This window comes from Strix aluco, chromosome 5 (genome assembly GCF_031877795.1).
Source record: "Strix aluco isolate bStrAlu1 chromosome 5, bStrAlu1.hap1, whole genome shotgun sequence".
Taxonomy (NCBI): domain Eukaryota; kingdom Metazoa; phylum Chordata; class Aves; order Strigiformes; family Strigidae; genus Strix; species Strix aluco.
This window is the reverse complement of record NC_133935.1, coordinates 47,823,087-47,841,727: the sequence shown is the minus strand read 5'-3', so window position 1 is coordinate 47,841,727 and position 18,641 is coordinate 47,823,087. Positions and strand designations below refer to the sequence as shown.

Here is an 18,641-nt window from a genome sequence, read left to right as displayed (position 1 = left end):
CGCGGGGTGTCCTGGGTAATGTAGTTCGCAGCTCGGGGGCGAGGCCGTGCATGGCAGGGGGCGGGGAAAACCGGCGGCTCAGCCTATAGCGGGGCGGTGGTGGAGGGGGGCGCCAATGGGGATTTGACCCGCCATGTTGGTAGAGAAGGCGAGTAGTAAGGCCGCCATCTTGTTGAAGGGAAGGGAGCTGCCGGGAGGAGGGTGGTGAAGCGATACCGACTGGCGGCATGGCGGTGGGATGCGTTGCTCTCTATCACAAGAGTGTTAATGGCAACTTCCCTTAATACCGTCCCGGGCAGCGCTAACCACGGCGATTCTGGGGCGTGGGTGTTCGTGTGGGTGCTTTTTACCCAGAGCTGCAGACCCTTTCTCCGATGGTGGGGCCCGTGTCCTGCTGCTCTTCAAATGGTGCACAGGCTTCTAAAGAAGGAAAAGCAGCGGCTGTTCTGGCAGTGCCCAGCACCCTGGCAGGCATCATTAACCTGCTAGCTCCCTCCCAGTAGCTAAACTGCTATTGAAATTCTAAGAAGGAGGTTTCTGGGAAGCTCTTCCAACCTGTAATTGTTTTGAAGTTCAGATTGGCCCTAATGGCTTCTGTGACAGGAGTGAAAAGTGAGCATCGGAGAGGGTAAAGCAATTAACATAAACTCCTTAAATCATCAGGTTTAATTTCATTTCTCTGATTATTCTGGTCCTACCTTGTCTGTTTCAGGGACTTCGTGTATGGCTTGCTTGGGCAGAAGGAGAAACCGTATTTTAAATAAGGCCTTTCAGCCTTTCTAAGTCAAATGGGTGTTTCCCAGAAGACTCACAAAACTTGACTTTTAAACTTCCAGCACAGTCCCTGTGAGTTTCTTTGCAATGATCATGCATACTAAATGTCTGCAGACTCGCTGTGATTCTCAAACCTGGAGAAAGATTGCTGTCTTTTTGTGCTTTTCCTGAGGGTGAATTATGAATGGGGTTTTCAGTGAATGTGCTACAAAAGCACAAGTACCAAAAATAAAATTCAGTATATTGTTACTATTTATTTTTCTTCTTGGTCTTTGTCTCTAGATTTTCTTTAGATACAACATGAATAGGGAGAGTAGATAATGCATATGCTTTGTAAAGTCTAAAATGCTGTGCCAAACAAACTTACTTTTCTTTGCTCAAAGCACTTTGCATCCTCTTGCTTTGACCTAACTGGACAAACTACATGAATTAGAATAGATACCATTCCAATGTCTTGACTTCATACAAAACTCAGGGTGGAGTAATGAAATGTATATATCATGTCCTAATTTCTGTAATTTCTTCCATTTAAAACAGTGTGGATTCTATGAAGATAATTACAAGGAAGAATGAAGCAAGTTGGACGTTTGCCTTTTTTTTTTTTTTTTTTACAGGTATCCATCATACTACAGTAGTGTGTTATTTGTGTCAGTTCTTCTATTCAAATAGATGTTATCTCTAGCAACCATGCTTCATTGGTGGCTTATACTATTTTACATATTCCACAGTACTAAAACATCCACAAATATGAGACAGAACCTACTAAAACTTTCTGAAGTAGCAGCTGGAGATCAGGCAGGTTTCTTAAACAGTGCTAGGTGCCTGTGTCCATGTCTGAAATCTGATCCACTGTACTTAGAAGTTTCAGTATCATTACATCTAAGCTGCAGAAATTTCCCTCCCATCAGACATTTGCTTACTTGGGTATCCCAGAGCTTTGACTATATATACAGTTTCCTTTATACAGTTACCTTTTTTTCTAAGTGTTTTCACACACCAGTAGGAAATTAGTATCAGCATCTTTTAGAGCTGTAAGGAAAATGTTTATAGAACTGCAAGGTATTGGCAAAAAAGCAGCAGCTCTATGGGAACTCAACCTGATGTGGGTATTCCCACTCTATTGATTGTTACAGTTCATCCAACAAGTGTGCTGAATTTATTCAACAATGCTATATGATCTCTATTAGAAATTTCTAGCTGAGATACTTAACCATGTAAAAAAGAGATCCTGAGAATCTTCCAGTGGTTTTGCGTATCCTGTGGTATCATATGTCCCTTCTTTTATTTCAGTCATCTGACACTGTGCTTTTTTTCTCTCATCTAGGGTTATCAGGCAAGTAATTTTATGTCTGCATTTTCAGGAAGAAGCAGATTTATCAACTATATTCATCACTGTTAATAAACAGGGAAAGTTTTAAAGGAAAGTGTTAAATTCCCTTCTGTAGAGGGAATAAAATGTCACGTGTAAAAAGAATGTGTTGATCTGATGGTTTTGGTATCTACGCACTTCAACAAGAGGCCATAAACATTTGAAAACTGTGAGGGAGCTGCCATTCAAAGAGAAAACAAGAAAATTCCTTGCTTATGGCATGAGTAATAGATGAATTTTTTGTGAGGTTTCACTGCAATGTGTAAATTCAAGACAAAAAATAGAGAAATTTTATCTTAGCTGCATTTGACTTCATGCCTTTGAAAGAGACGATATTGCTGCTGGAGAACAAATTTTTGTGTTAAATACTGACTGTGTTTTCACTAAAGTACAAAGGAAATAATATAAACTATAGGAAAGCATACACCTCAATACTGGAGCACAGAATTTGATTTATTCTTTGTCACATTCCCTGAATATTACCTGCACCTCTAGACATGGGCAAAAAAGCATTGGAGAAATACATGTTTGTGAAGATATATGTGAATTACTGAAATTTGTGTACATAAGTAGTTAGGACTCCTGGAATTAAAAGATACCTTCAAGATCTCATCCTGTGACTCAGGACTCATCTTGTGCAGTTGGTAACAAGTTCTGTATTTAAACGTAAATACCAGAGGTCATGAGGTGGTTGCACAGCTTTAGTAAGACTCATCTGCATATTTTACAAATATGAACTATGACTATTAGTGCAGCTATCCTAATCCTAGCAGTATTATTTTTGTTGAAGTTTTAAATATCCCTGACATAAAAAAATAGCATATTCTCATTTTCTCATGATATGTGTCTCAAGCTCTTTATCCAGAGCTGAAAACAATACTGGAGTTAGTGGTCTCAATGACTTTTTGGTTTAGGTGACCTCATTTCTGGTCTACAAATCATTAAAAAAATCAAGTTTTCAAAGTTTGAGGCAGAAAGTTAGTAACATGTTTACCACATAAATTAAATGATTACAAGTAAAGTGGAATCTTGTTTTTCAGAAGCACAATCTAAGCCTTAAGGACTGGGCCACTCTTCAGAATATAAAAGATGTTCAGTATCTTTTGGTACTACAATATTTGGCTGAGGCTAATTATATGATTTTTGTTCTGTTCCTGCTTTGTAAGTGTCAATTATAATTGTCTTATACCAACACAAGACTTAATCTAGCCATGTTTAAGCTTAATTCACTTTGCATTGGAACTTGTATTATTGGTGTATTTGGTCTGGCTGGGATGGAGTTTCTTCACTGCAGCCCGTATGGTGCTGTGTTTCAGGTCTGTGGCTAAAAGTGTTTCAGCTGTGGCTGAACCCTGCCTGCACAGCCTCAAGGCTCACTCTTTTTTCCACTCTGCTCATGTCCCCACAAGTGGGCTGGGGGTGGGCAGGAGATGTGGAGGGGACACAGCCAGGACAGTTGGCCAAGCTGGCCAAAGGGATGTTCCACACCATGTAAGCTTGTGCTCAGCAATAAAAACCAGTGGAGGAAGAAGGATGGGGGGGGAGTTGTCTTCCAAGCTGACCATTGCTCAAAGACTGGCTGGGCATCAGTCTGCTTGTGGGTGGTGACAAGTGATTCCCTTTGCCATTTCTCTTTACCTCACCTATTAACCTGGTTTTTATCTCAATCCATGAGTTTTCTCCCTTTTGTTCTTCCTATTAACTCCTCCATCCTGCTGGTGGAGGGAAGTGAACAAGCAAGTGGCTGTGTGGGTGCTTAGCTGCTGGCAAGGGGCAACACGGCACAGCTGGATACATAAACTATATGCACAGTGTATACATGTGCTACTACTTAGTGCTTATTCATACTCCCTGGCTTTTCCCCCCCAAACTTCTGACAGGTTGAACTGTAATAACTTTTATATGGTTCTACAATAAACCTTTCTGGAACTAGGAGACTTCAAAGCCTTTTGTTTGATTGTTTGTTTTCTTCTTGGTATTTAAACAATTATAATTTTAAATACAGTGGACTCTAATGAGGATTTTTTTTTTTTCTAATTGAGAAAACATGAAGCAGTTAGAAATTTAATTTGGGGAAATGGTATGTGACTGAAATATTTCTTCATAGGTTCTGGAGGGGTCAAATTTTATGATGAAGGCATTCTACAGGAATAGTTGAACACTGTATAGATTGTATTTGAATTTCTGAGATTTATGTTCACTTAATCCATAATTTGACACTATGCAAGTTGCACAATTTCACATCACTTTGTTCTATTTCCTAACTAATTTCTTCTGGTTTTTTCCCCTTTTCTTTTTTTAACAGAAACCTGTGGGAGATCTTCCTAAGAAGAAAGAGGTTTATATCCAAGAAGGAACATCCAACTTCAAAAATAAACATTAAGTGTAAACAAGTTCTTACTGAACACAGTTAATACCTTCAAAAGACATGTGAAAGTAAAAAGAAGTAAAAATTAGAGGAGACAGTAAGATTCAGAAAAAGAATGAAGAAGCACATTCAAACAGTGGGCAGAGCTGCACAATGATAGATCGAAATACTTGCCTCATGAGAAGCTCAAAATCAAATTATATTTCACCAAGAGATATATCTGAGCAAATTATATTGAATGGCAGTTTCTTCTAGAGAACCTCAGTGCCTTTTCCTTTATCCCCAGAGATTTACAACTGAGGATCCTGTGTTGGTATTTGAGACTCTACACAAGCCTCTCTGTTAAGGCCTTATAGGAATGAATGGCATGTTGAGGAGCAGTACACAAGCAGGGTCAGAAACTGAACCATAGAACTCATGCCCTCTTTAAGGCAAAGAAGACTAGACTTTTTCTGTTGAGTTTGTATTGTATTTGAAGCTTGTACATCTAGCCCAAAGTTAACCACAAAGACTGTGGTGAGTGTGTAATGCTTTTTTTGCCATTTGATGGGATGATTGGTGTTCCTTAATTCTTCAAATTGTGTACATGGTTGATCATGGTTCTTTAACTAGAAAGATCTTGTAGTGTTTTCCTTTCATTTTGCATTCTACCATATGCATGTATTTTTACTAATCAAAAATTCCTCTTCAGGTAAAAGATATTAAAGAGAGTTGTTATTTATACTATGTGGATGCTACAGCCAATTTCATTGTAGAGCTATTTAACAGATCAAATGTCTGTGGTCATTGTTTACACTTTGATAGGTATGCAAATACATATATAGATCTTGTCCATTATTTTGGTATTTTCATGTTTTTCCTAAATGCCTTTTAAATACTTCAAATATTCCTTAAAACAGAAAATCTGAAAGTAAGGGCTCAAATTAGCATTATTTAAAATAAAATGAGCAATTGTACCTTTTCTATTTGACAGGTAAATACTGCCATGGGTTGGGCTGCACACAGAATGTTGGAAGGAGGAAGAAGTAACCTCATATTAACTTCACATGAGACTTTTTTTCTGATAAGGTGGGTGAAACTGTACTATAGCATTTTCATCTATATCAAGGTACAATATCTTTATTTTTGTTAAAAGCATTTTAGAAACATTTAGAAGCAATGTCTGTCATTGTCTATCATGTCCTGCAGTTTTTCTCAGTTCTTAAAATTCCACAATATAAACATTTTCAAAGTAGTATTTCCTACAGCAGATACTCAGAGCAAAGGATAACTAAATTGGTCTTGGACACAAGTCACAATTAGTTGTTGCAACAATAAAAGGAGCCTTCTTTAACCATCTTTTTGGATGGAGGGAATGAAGGATTACAAGACGGTACTTGTTTATTTGTGTTGGTCACAAGTGAAGATTTGAGCTGTTGGACAAACAGGGGATAAGAGTAATAACTCCTTTTTGACCAGGAAAGAAAGTTTTCTTCATCTTAACCTGCCTTTCATAACTCTGTGTCCGGATGATTGAGACTGCATTTTTTTAGGTAGTAAATAAATGACTTGTCACTTCACATGAATTCTACGTATTACTTAAACAGTAATTTCTCACATGCAAATACTGCAGAATGTATTACCCCACTTCTTGTGTATTTTGACAAAATGCTTTTCAAATAAAACACTGTTTCACTGGTGTTGCAGAATAAACATGCAGCCTCTTTTGCAGACTCTGGTCAGGCAGAAGCAGATTGTTTCTATAGCTATAGGAGAGGGCACAATGAGAGAGAGGCTCAGCCATCTATCAATACAAACTCTGATAGAAAACAAAAGGGCTGGGTTTATATACATTTATGGCAGATACAAGCTGCTTTGTGAAGGGGCCTGTTATGACAGAGCCGCATTTACACAGGAGGAACCTCTTTTACAGCAGTTGTACCAGTGTGTTCCTGATAGCTCAGAGTCTGCAGCCCTGTGGCCGTGACCTACAGTCGTTCATCTCATTCCTCTTGGGATGCTGCTGTGTCGACCAGGACCAGCGTTTGGGCATAGGGAAGCCTGCTTCTACATTCCCCCCTTTGAGACCTCACAGTCTCACAATCCTGAGGGACCCCCAGGGTGCAGCAGACAAGCCACAGACATCTTACGACTCTCCTGCCAGAGACTCATCATGGTTCAGACCATCCTGTCTTGTCATCTGCTCTTGCCTCCAGGCTTGGATGCTGAGCAGCATTTCTTCTGGATTTCTTCTCTTCACACCTCTGTTCATGTCAAGGTACATGAGTCCCATCTGCAAGGCCAGGGTTAGTATGGTTACAGCAGTATCTCTGCATTTCATAATACAGAGAATTTGAAGGTAAGCGGAGAGAACCTGAGGTGCAATGAGGTGGCCATCTGGAGAGTGCCACAAAGAATGGAGGTGTAACTGGAAGCCCTGGCACACCCAGACAGCAGTTTTGTCTCCTGAGGATGGGTCCTGTAAAATAGAGTTCTAAAGCAGAAGCAGGCAGTGACTGCACTGTGGAAAGGCTGATGAGAGCATGTTCAAGAGCGTGCTGGCCAGAAAGACCCACTGTCCTTGCTGATTGATCAGTTAAGGTATTTTCTCATGTGATACCATCATAAGGAAAAACGTGAGTTTAGCATTTTACTATTGCTAAAATAATAGTGGTTGCAGAAGAGCTTCAACATAACAGCCGTTTTAAACAGGAGTGCCAGATGATGTTAAGAAGCTGAACTGTTTTCAGAGTTGCCTACAGTCGTGCACAGCCCCAAAGTCATGTCTGGAATTGGTGTAAACATGGATTGCTCACGGGGGCTGACTGCCCTTGTGCAAGTACAGAGGTGCAACTCAGGGCAGAAGTTCTGCAATTTGTGCTGAAGAGATGGTTGGCAATTAATAAGCATCTAGACCTTTTGTAGAAGTACAGACAGCATACCCTGCAGCTGTATGCCCTGTGGAGCCATGGGGACAGGACCCAAGCATTATGTCTGCCTTCTGTAGAGGAACATCTCTGAGGTGGTGGTGGGGTGTCAGGAGTTGTTCTGTGACAGAAAGACAGCCCTGTGGGTCTCCATAGGCAGGGGCAGGATGTAATGCTGCAGGGTTAAGGACAGAACAGCAAGAGAAATGTTTGCTGCTGACAGGAGTTGGTTTTGTTGGAAAATATGTTTGTGTGAGTTGGAAATATGCTGGGTTTTCCCTTTTAAAAGGAGGGCTGTAACAGGGTGGGGAACAGCAACAGTTAGGGGATGACCCAGGACCAGAGTATCCGGGGGTTTTTTCAACCAAAAAAACAGCAGCAGTGACTTTCTGTGATTTCTTTTGTTTGGGTTTTTTGTTTTTTCCACTGGATGTCTTTTCGTACCAGCTGAAAAAGACATCCTATTGGACCTGGGCCACCAGGTCACCTGCATATTTATACCATTAGCCATATCAACAAGGGAGCCAGACTTTCAAAAATGAATGCATTATGAAAGTTATATTAAAAAAAAAAGGAGTATGCATATTACTTTTCAGTTGGTAGCTGTGAAAACTGTTGGGATTGCAGTCCTGGAGAATTAAACCTATATATAAAGAGGTATGACATGACTCTTGGTGCCAGGACAATTTTTTCAGCTTTTCTTGCAGCACTTAACTGATACACTTCAGCCTAATCTGAACTATGAATATGTAGGAAAATTAAAGAATTTGAAGTGTTTTGTCCAGCTCCAAACATATTTTCTTTATACTGTCTTCAGGAAAGCTCAGGAACCTTAACTTGGCAAGAAAACAGAAGTGGAAGGGGATAATATTCACAAAAGCCCCAATAGCACTGAAGGCTAATATTTGACTTTGTGCTGCTAAATAAGTGGGCTTGGGTCCAATCCCTGGCCTGAAGGCCAACTGGTGCTTAGGACTAGCCCACTCTCTAGGGAACTCCTGGAAACAGCTGTTTGGAGCAGTCCAAATACAGCTGGAGAGTAAGTTTACAATGAAGCAGTGTCAATTACAGGGAGGTCAGTGCTTCAGCTGTACCCAGGTGCTATTTATTTATTTAGCAGTATAAATTTATCATCAAAATCTTCTCTGTTAGTTAATGAAGAAAGAAAAATTTCTTCACTGGTTGTTTCAGTTCATCTAATGTCAGGTGACTTCAAGGGGGCACACATAGCAGAAATCTTTGTTAATTAAGAGGAGGAAAGTGGCTTCCATAGGCTAAACTTAACTTTTATATATACAACACCAGTGTCTGAAGACAATGAATCCATGAACATCATACCAAGAGCCATTTCTGCAAAAGTTTCAGTACCCTACATCAGCCAGCAGCTACTAGTGGCCTGATTATTGTATAGAGAACTTTTCATTACTAGTTATATTTTGGATGTGAGCATTTTCTAGTGAAACTGTAAGATCAGTTTTCATGAAAAAAAATAAATTCAGAAGCTCTCTGTGTGGCAGTACTGACTCTGGAAGAGTTTTTGAATTCCTCATTTGCAAGACACAAATCTAAAGCCTTTGGCAAAAGTTCTTTTGGGTTCGAATCTTTAGGCAAAAAAAGGGTTTTTTCCGTGCAAGTACTTTGCTCACAAAGACTGGAACAGCTCCAGCATGCTTAAGGCTTACAACTAAACCAGTGGCTGACGTAAGAGAAATTAAATACATAAGATGAATTCCAGACAGCTGGAACACATTTAACAGGTGAGAGGCTCAAATAATTAACATAAAAGTGGGCTGGGTGAAGTCCTAAAACAGAAGAATGCAAAATATATCAAAAAATCATGATCCGTTCTACTAAAATAATCATGGATGTTAAACATATTCACTTTTTATTTATGTCTTCAGATTTCTCCTAAGAAGGTTTTGTCTGGATCCAAGTCATTCTCCTTTCTGCATTCATATTACCTAATGTCTGTCATCAAAAAAAAAAAAAATCAAATGTAGCAAGACTTGGCAGCTGAGGGATAACCTCCTGTTATTATAGTGATGTCACAGACTTCCCAAAACTGAAATATTTTAGATTTATGTGGAAAAGCAGAGCACCAAGTTTTGTTTATTTTTGTTATGACCATGCTGGGGAATAAATACAGACTCCTTTCACAAATTAAGAATGCATCTTTTTTTTTCTTTTTTCCACAGCTAAGCAAAAATACAATCTTTTCTGAGATTAAAACAGTGGTACCTGAGAGCGTTCTCTACAGCAATAGGGTGCTCTGCAACTTCAGTACCAATTTTTGACACTGGGTGGATCTCTGAAGTCAGGAGAACAAGAAAAGAGATCTTTAATTGACACTGTCTTGGCATGAGAAGAGTGAATTGGGCTCCACCCTGTTTGTTAGTGTCTTGATTTCTCCATTTTTCATCTGCTGCATGACAGGGTGATTTGCTGTGGCATCACTTTACTGTCTGTAACTGAAAGAATGGGAGTAACTTACCATGGCAAAGCAGCAGAATAGGCACTTAAATATTCTTTGTGATGAGAAACTTCAGTTGCTGAAAACTTTGGAAATCTGCAATTCTTTGTCATAGGACTTAAACTCATCTTGCTCTTGAAATACTTTTTCTGCACCAGTTCTACTGAATCTGGACTGAAGAGAAGTCTTGAAAGGTAAGGGATACTGCTACCTAACTTTTGAGTCAACGTTGTTAGAGCCACCTCTTTTAGGTAAAACTTTCCTTCCTTGCTCTGTAGTTTTAGTTTTCTAGGATGTCTTCACATTTCATACTTAATTATCCAGTTTCTAAAGTGAAAAAGTCTTCAGTTCCTTAGCAGTGTTTGAAGTTAGATATGCAGGTGTTTGTACTGGGTGAGCCAGGACTAAAATTCTGTCTTGCCAAAATCAAAGGTATTGTATTTGCGTGAGTATTTAATGATACAAAAATTGTTCTTTATTAAAAAGCAAATCTCCTGAAATCCAGTTTGTTGGCCACAGAGAACTTGCTGCTTTTGTCTATCTGCAACATGCAGCTAAATCTGTAGTGCACTTAACAAGTGTGTTATCCTCTAATATATCTCTCTCCAAGGAAATAATATTTATTCGGTTTAACAGAAAACCAAACACCTGTGCAGGTATTACACAACATGTAATTTTTCAGATACCACCTTACAGGTACATATTTACAATCTACTCTAAATCTAAGAATTATGGTTTTTAATTTATATTATAAATTCTGTATCTTTATAGTAATGCTGCAGTGTATGTAAAAAAAATAATCCTCTTCAAAAACACATAAGACACCACTGCTGTCTGTAGTAGATTTTAACAGGCTACTAGTAATGTGTAGGGTCTTCTGTGTCCTGAGACCAAATCAGTACAAGGCTCCTACAATGTATGAAATGTGTGGAAGGTCCCATCGTACTGTGGATTTGAATTCAGGCACACCCATCAGCTGGATAATTCCCTCATGAACTTTTCTTACAGTTTCTTTGGTAGTTATACAGGTAAGCATTGAAGGATGATTTATAATTTATTTTATTACAGGATTCAGAAACAGTCCTTAGGGCTCACAGCATCTTTTACAAATGTTTAATATAATGTTTCATTGTGTATGAAAGAACTGACAGATCATCTGGTTTTATGTTGTTCTTGATTAAGTTTCCCATGTGGTCTGGAACATTTACCAATATTATTTCCCTTCCTTAAACTTTGCCAAAATGTAATGTTTGTGAAGGTTTTTAATCTCTTATGACTGAACTGCTATAGAAATGCAGAGTATGTGTTACTAATTCAGAGAGACAGAATACTTAAACTGTGTCTTCATACTTGATGCTCCTGCCTCTCAGTTGCAGAAAACATCCAACCATAATGTTACACTAATAGTGCCTTCATACCATAATTAATTCAGTTTAAAATTCACATTGTTTTTGATACATCACTTTGAGCTATCCCATGCTTTTAGTAACCTAAAAAAGTTAAATAAAGTTGCTTTGAAGTTGATTTAAGAGGTATTTTACAAGCTTCACTGGATTTTATGTAATAGATTATAAATATAAGCTAAGAATATATAACTGCAGTAAAGAGTTGTGAAAGCTATTTTTCTACACTTCCCTAGTCAGACCTGAATTTAGTACATATGCAGTAACCTCTGTTGTGCCTCTAGTCTTAATCAACTGAAACAAATACAAATGAAGACCACATTCAATAATGGATGAAGTGATGGCTACTTTATTTCTTCTATCAGAACTACCAGGAGCACATCAGTATTCGTTATATGATTCAACTGAAATGAACACACTGTATGAACTGTATCACTTTCATCCATGCACCTAATATCAGTCCAAACTGTAATGGCTTAGGCAACTAAAGCAAAATACACTAATAGGGACAGTGCCTTTGTCATCTGCTCTTCACTGTCACCTGCCTTTCTTTATCAGCTCAGCAAAGACCATCTTTGTGACCCACAGCTTTGCTGTCTAGTAAGTACCTGAGCATAATTCTTCCACTGGTTTAAAGGAGATATATCTACAAGGTAGAGGTAACCCAAAACCCACGCATTTTGTGATTTACCAGTCTGAAAACATTTGTCACTAATAAAAAATACCACTTCCTGTGTTTATTTCTCAGAAGCAATTAAAAAAAATTTGTCAAGTGGAAATTTTATAAGGAACAAGCAACAACAAAGTAGAGACAAGAAAATAGATGCATGTAAGTGGTGTTTGAGAACCATTCTCTCCTTTAATAAAAAGCAATTCTCACTGTAAAGTCTGCTTTTGAAATAATAATTAGTGAGAAAATACATCTGTCTGATGGTGTTAATAGCATCTCCCTTGAGATTTTGGGTCAGACCTACACATTGTATCACCATATCTTCACTGACTTGTGGTGGCATTGCAGCATTGTACAGCCACAAAAGGTTCATCCCAGAATTTCACAGAATCACAGAATTGTCTAGGTTGGAAAAGACCTTGAAGATCATCCAGTCCAACCATCAACCCAACAATGACAGTTCCCAACTACACCATATCCCTCTGTGCTATGTCAACCCGACTCTTAAACACCTCCAGGGATGGGGACTCCACCACTGCCCTGGGCAGCCCATTCCAACGCCTAACAACCCCTTCTGTAAAGAAATGCTTCCTAATATCCAGTCTAAACCTTCCCTGGCGCAACTTGAGGCCATTACCTCTTGTCCTGTCGCTTATTACTTGGTTAAAGAGACTCATCCCCAGCTCTCTGCAACCTCCTTTCAGGGAGTTGTAGAGGGCGATGAGGTCTCCCCTCAGCCTCCTCTTCTCCAGACTAAACAACCCCAGTTCCCTCAGCCGCTCCTCGTACGACATGTGCTCCAGACCCTTCACCAGCTTCGTTGCCCTTCTCTGGACACGCTCGAGTAATTCAATGTCCTTTTTGTAGTGAGGGGCCCAATTTATGTAAGTCTGTTTTGTTGCAGCAACATCCCACCCTCCTTCACGTGGAGAAGACAGAGAACTGGCATCACTATAGCTTAGAGCAACTGAAAAAATGTTGGAAAAAGGGAGTAGGAGATATGAAGACATGCCCTGACTGGAGACCTGGCAGGTGAAACAGTACCACCCATTGATTACACTGGCAGAGTTACCCCTGCAAACAGCCATTGTGCAGCTCAGTGCTGGTTTATTTCAGATGTAGGTAAAGACATGATGAGGAACTGCTTGAAAAGTCTTAGTTAAAAGCTATTCACATAGACACAGCATTTTGGTACTTGAGCCACTGCTCAAGGAAAGCATAGGTTGCCATCCTGTTAAGGAGATTACTTTTGAAATGTAAGTCACATATTTCCCTGTGGCTCTTCATCTTCCAATGGCGTATAGAAACACAAATTGGACAAATAGTTGGACTTGATAGCCTGTTGGCATGGTTTCTCTATCAGAAATAAATGTTTAAGAATTTTAAGATTTTTTTTTTCCCTTTTGGGAAGTGCTGTTGTGCTAAATCAAAAATTATCAGTTTTGACTAATGCTTTTGCTGGGAGGTTCCTAAAGTCAGGACAGAATGTGGACAAAACTCTTATAATAGGGATATCCCTTAGAAAAGCCAGTAGTCTGATGGTTGAAGTACTCCATTAAGAATAGTAAACTCAATTTCAATCCTTGTTCTGCTCAGTTCTGTGAAGAGAAGACCAGTAATCATTGGTCTTCTACATGCCCAGTGATTTTCAAGCCATTATATCATTTGAAGGTGAATGCACTCAATTTTTTTTCTTTTTATGAAACTGTCATGTCTGCAGCTAAAAATCTCTTTGAGCTCAGTTAATTTGATCTTGCTGACAAGAAGACAAAAAAAAAGGGATTTCCTTTGTTTGCATTTAAGTCTGAAAATTGGTGTCAAGGTGTGCTGGAGCATCCACTTCACACTTGTGCATTCACTCATTATGTTACCACTTCTGCCTTCCTACCTATGAGTTTCTTCTTGCTGGTGTCATTCAGCAATGCTTTTTCTACCTCTTGTTCTGCCTGACGGTTCTTCCCATGTTCTAGCCTATCTCCACTGGTGCTTTCCAGGCATTCTGCCTGCCCTTCTTTTATTTGCAATGCTCATTTTTGTCCTAGACATTTTAAATTTTTTTTTTACTTGAAGCCACCGATCTTCTTTTATACGAAACCCCAGTTCAACAATTTCATAGCTCCCATCTGCCCTTCCTCTGGACTGCATTTTCAAGTATTTTCCTTTTGAAGAACTACAGCTTTTGTCTTCACAGATATTTGGACACCCATTTCTAATTAAAACCAATGGGAGCTTGGCAAACCTGTAAGAATCCAGTCTAGTCACAAATAATCTGGAGGACAATATTTTTTATTAAGACTTTATTCCATATCTGGATTCAGCTCTGGTTCATTCCCTTGCCCCCCAGTATCTCTTCCAAATTATTTTAAACATGGTAAAAAGTCATCTTAAACCTTTAGCAGTATTTACCAGGATTGTCCAATACTGCTAAATACCCTAAAGGTAAATGTGACGTAGTTCTTTTTCAAAAATCTTAAAATCTAACTGTGAGCTATGTAGAAAAAATGTGTATGTGCATAGTTCTGCTCAGTCTGCCTAAACAGGTCAAACTGCTGAATTGAATCATTATGTATGACAAGTTACACCCACTTGTATTGAGGCAGACGTGGAAGGACATGTGTTTTCACAGGCTAAAAATGTATATAACTTAATGATTCTGAATAATTTAAAAGTTATCTAAATCTAAAAGCCAGCCAGTCCTGTTCCCTTGCATAGCTGTTATTCTGTCAACATCAATTATGCTCTACCTAGTATGGTGATACAGAACAATGATGCAGCTTTTACGCCAGTCCCATGGTTGTTCTCATCCACCATATGCTGGTATTCGTTTCTCAAAGCAGTTTCAGTGTACGTGAGCCAGATTCCTCCTGGAGGAGCCTAACTTTTCAGTTTCCCTTCAGACACATTCAAAGGCTTGAGGGGTCTGACCCACATGTGAACCACGCCACCACAAAGTCCTGCAGCATGTCTCTAACAAATGCCAATAAGAGGTTCTCAAGCAGGGCAGAGCTCTCAACCACTGGATCCATCTGATGTCCTAGAGAGCCAAATGCCATGGGAGCATTTGCCTCAGCTGCCAGCTCTCAACTCTTTCTTGAAACTCTGCTGATTCTTCCTCAGTCATTCACAGTCCTACTCCTTGTGCATAGTCCTTTCACATCTTTACCTCCCTTACTTCCCGTTACTCTTCCCCATTGCTGAACCCTTTATTTTTTTATTACCTTATTTTTACATTCTAGTTCAATCTCTTTAAGTTTCCTCCTGTGTAAAATGCCTTCCACTTCTCAGAAATCCACTAACATTACTTGTTAAACTGAAAGGGACAAAGGTATCACAAAAACAATAGGATAACTCAGCAGCAGTGCCAGGAGGTTGCTAACCTCAGGATTGCTACCAAATATAAGAGGATCACTGAGCAATAATTTATTAAATTTAAAGAAAAGCAGATCGTCTTCTCAAAGACATTGAACACTCCAGGGGTGTGTGTCCTGGGATGGGCACTGAATAGTGATGTGGATCCCCTCAACACTCTCTCACTTTGTGGGAACTCAAAAGGACCAAAGGACAGAGTAAGTTCACTGGAACCATTATTCAAACAAAAAGTGTTTCACAGATGGCCTTGAAGACTTTGATCACTGTTTTGCCCACAATGGACTTGTCTATGCAAACCTGGTTAGCCACTGATTAGTAGGAGTTGGGGGTTGCAAGACTCCACAAGGCAGTGGGTACCCTTTTGAACGCAAGAATGGATTCCAAAATATTGTGCAAGAAGGGTAAAGGAATGGAGCCAGCTCAGAGACACCTTCAAAAGGTGCACCTCCACATTTGAAAATTTCACACCCATTGCTGATTATCCCATATGTTATGATTATGCAGTTCCACAAGCCTGAGGTCACCTCCCATCCCCATGAACTTCCAGTCAACCATGGGCAAAGAAGCTGGAGCAGCAAGTTTTTCAGAAACACATTCTTCCATTGTTTCCTCAGTGACAAGGACATGCCTGAGGATCAGAAGCCACTTGGTTCATGGTGTCTTCCTAGCATTGCTGCTGCATGGGCTGCATTAAGTCTATTCTTCCCCATGTCTTTCCTGTAGTGTTGTTCAAACTTGGACAGAGGAGGTAGATCAGACAGCACAAGCCCTTGTGCCACCTGGAAATGGTACAAATAATATCATTTAAAATGCTTTCATATGCATTTTTTAATACTAGTGATAATAATAAGGGCGCTGGTGTGTTAATGCCATTGGCATGTTAAGTGAATGGAGAGGTTGGTGTTTCCAGAGGGACGCACAGAAAGGTTTGTAGGCTATCTTCCTTTCAGACAGTTTCAAACTACAAGTGTAATAGAGTGTGCAGCACTAGGCCAAATTATATCTCATCCAAAATAAACTCCCCAGATCAAGTACACTAGAGATATCAGAAGCCTGAACACTCACTATTTTCAATATATTCACCCTTTCCTGAATTACTTGCTAAAGTAGAGAGTAAACACACATCAAAAGTAGGTCATATGTAATAAATGTTTACACCACTAGAAAAAGACAGTTTTGCTGCAACAGAAAGCTATCCTGGAACATAAGCCTGTCTCTGGGCATATAATGCCATCATAAAAGTATGTCAAACTGAGGAAATGGGAGACTAGAAGAGATGGACTTCTATCTCTGGAAGTATCCCAGAATCTCAAAGAGAAAACAATATAGAGATGATTTCACCTAATCAAAGGAACTGAAATAAATAGATGACTACACATCAAGTGTCAGTTTCCAAACAATAAAAAATCTTCACAATATCACTGTCAGTCTGGGAACATTTGTTAGACTTGTTAGGCATGTGCAAAAATAAAGCATAGGAAAATCCTTTGTAAAGGTTCACAGACTGTCAGTGATCAAGACAGGGAATAGAACTGATTCAGCAAAGCATTTTATCATAAACCAACAGGACTAATATGTTTAGAGTCAGGCGCTTGCAGAAGTTTGCTAAACTGGGATAAGAAATTGATATAGATTCGTGAAGCATTTCTCTATACCATGGCTTCTCAGAGCTGTTTCCATTAGTACTCAAATGTGTTTACAAGCTTTATGACAAACACAGTCCTTGTTCTGAAGTTACAGATGGGAAAGGAAGATGATAGTTCTATCTGGTATAAGTTCAGTTTTGCACAGCATGCGAAGTGTACAAAATTCTTAACTTGAAACAAAATTGATCCGTACTTTTTTAAAAAATTGGCATGCCCAGTGAAATAGCAAATCAATTCTGAAATGCAAAGTAATACTTTGGGTACTCTGAAAACGTGAAAACATTTAAGGATGTTATAAATAACTTTAATTGGTGTCATTGTCCTTGGATAAACTGTATTGACACAAAGCTAAAGCCTATCCACACATATTTAATAAACTTAATATTTAAAGCATCATTCTGTGTTCTGTTCTTTTCAGTGAGGCAGTTGGATATTTATTTTTCATCATTTGTTGCTTTATAGCCACAATCCAAATCCTGCTATAAATAGTTTTCCTACAGTGTTAATCACTGACATTTTTGAGTGCCTCAAAAATGTTATGAATTCATCTGTATAGTAATTCCTGTAGTATGAAAATGATTGTTTGCAATTTGTTCGGTATTTTCACAGGTGACTACTAATTTTGTGTGCTCTACTTAAGATGGATATTTACCTGCAGTATTAACACTTTTCCTTCTGTTTTTTGTAGACTACCTAATGACACTATCAGCATAAAATTTTACAGTCTATTTTGTCTTTTTTATGAGTATGAATATTATTCAAAGCCCTTGCAAGTAGCTATACCTAGTACAATGTTAACAATGTTTACAGATTTTTAATTTCATGTATTTAACAGTATTTTGTCTTCAATCAGGTTTTGGTTATTGAAAAGATAAATTTCACAATGAAGAATAAAAAATACTTAAATTAGTATTTAAGTTTTGAGCTATATTATTCCTAATGCATTCTATCAAGCACAAAACTATAAAGGCAACTGATAAAAAGCAGGAATATTCCCTTAAGTAAATATATGTATAGATATAAATTCTTGTGGAGTATTACAAAGAAAACACAGCATAAAAGTTCATGTCTTTCTCCTGTAATAACCAAGTAAAAGAAAGTAGTAAAAATCAAGATCATCCAAGGGGTCCTTTTTCCTTCACTGTTGTATTAATTGTAAGACAAACAATACTTGCCTCCAAAGACAATTTTAATAGCTTCATCTGTTTTTAAAAACCAATGGCCAGCTCATGTTATCTTTTTTCTTATCTCTACTATAAACAGTATTTCTTATCCTGTAAAAAAGTCTATGGAGGGAGGTGAAATGGATTATTCCATGGTCAGATCAGCATTTCCCATTAATTTTATACCACTAAGAAAAAATAATAGCATAACAAAAACAGAGCTCTCACAAACATGAATAATGTTTTAAGCAGTGAAGAACAGAAAATCTACTTCTAAAATCTTTATGAAAATTTCACAATTTTATGCTGTATTATGGCAAATCTACAAAATTCTAATGTATTCCTAGGAAAAGAATGAATTTAAAAGTGATTAGCATGCTATGTACAGTAACATGCTATTATCTTCAGTTTGTCATACTGCCTTTAATCATCTCACATTCCTGTCTCCTATTAAATCATATTTATTTTTACTTCTAGACTCTGCGCTGGTCGTGCTTTGCATC

At 38.5% G+C, this 18,641-nt stretch overlaps 1 long non-coding RNA gene across 2 annotated transcripts; it reads left to right on the top strand.

Moving 5' to 3' along the window:
* The first annotated feature begins 123 nt into the window (after positions 1–123).
* On the top strand, positions 124–6,187 carry LOC141924558 (uncharacterized). 2 transcript variants are annotated; one of them, XR_012623572.1, is made up of 4 exons: positions 124–628; positions 713–846; positions 4,449–5,027; positions 5,485–6,187. It is a non-coding gene; the product is annotated as an uncharacterized LOC141924558 (long non-coding RNA). The 2 variants fall into 2 exon arrangements; XR_012623571.1 differs by lacking the exons at positions 4,449–5,027; positions 5,485–6,187 and having other exon boundaries at positions 713–1,026.
* The last annotated feature ends 12,454 nt before the right edge of the window (positions 6,188–18,641 follow it).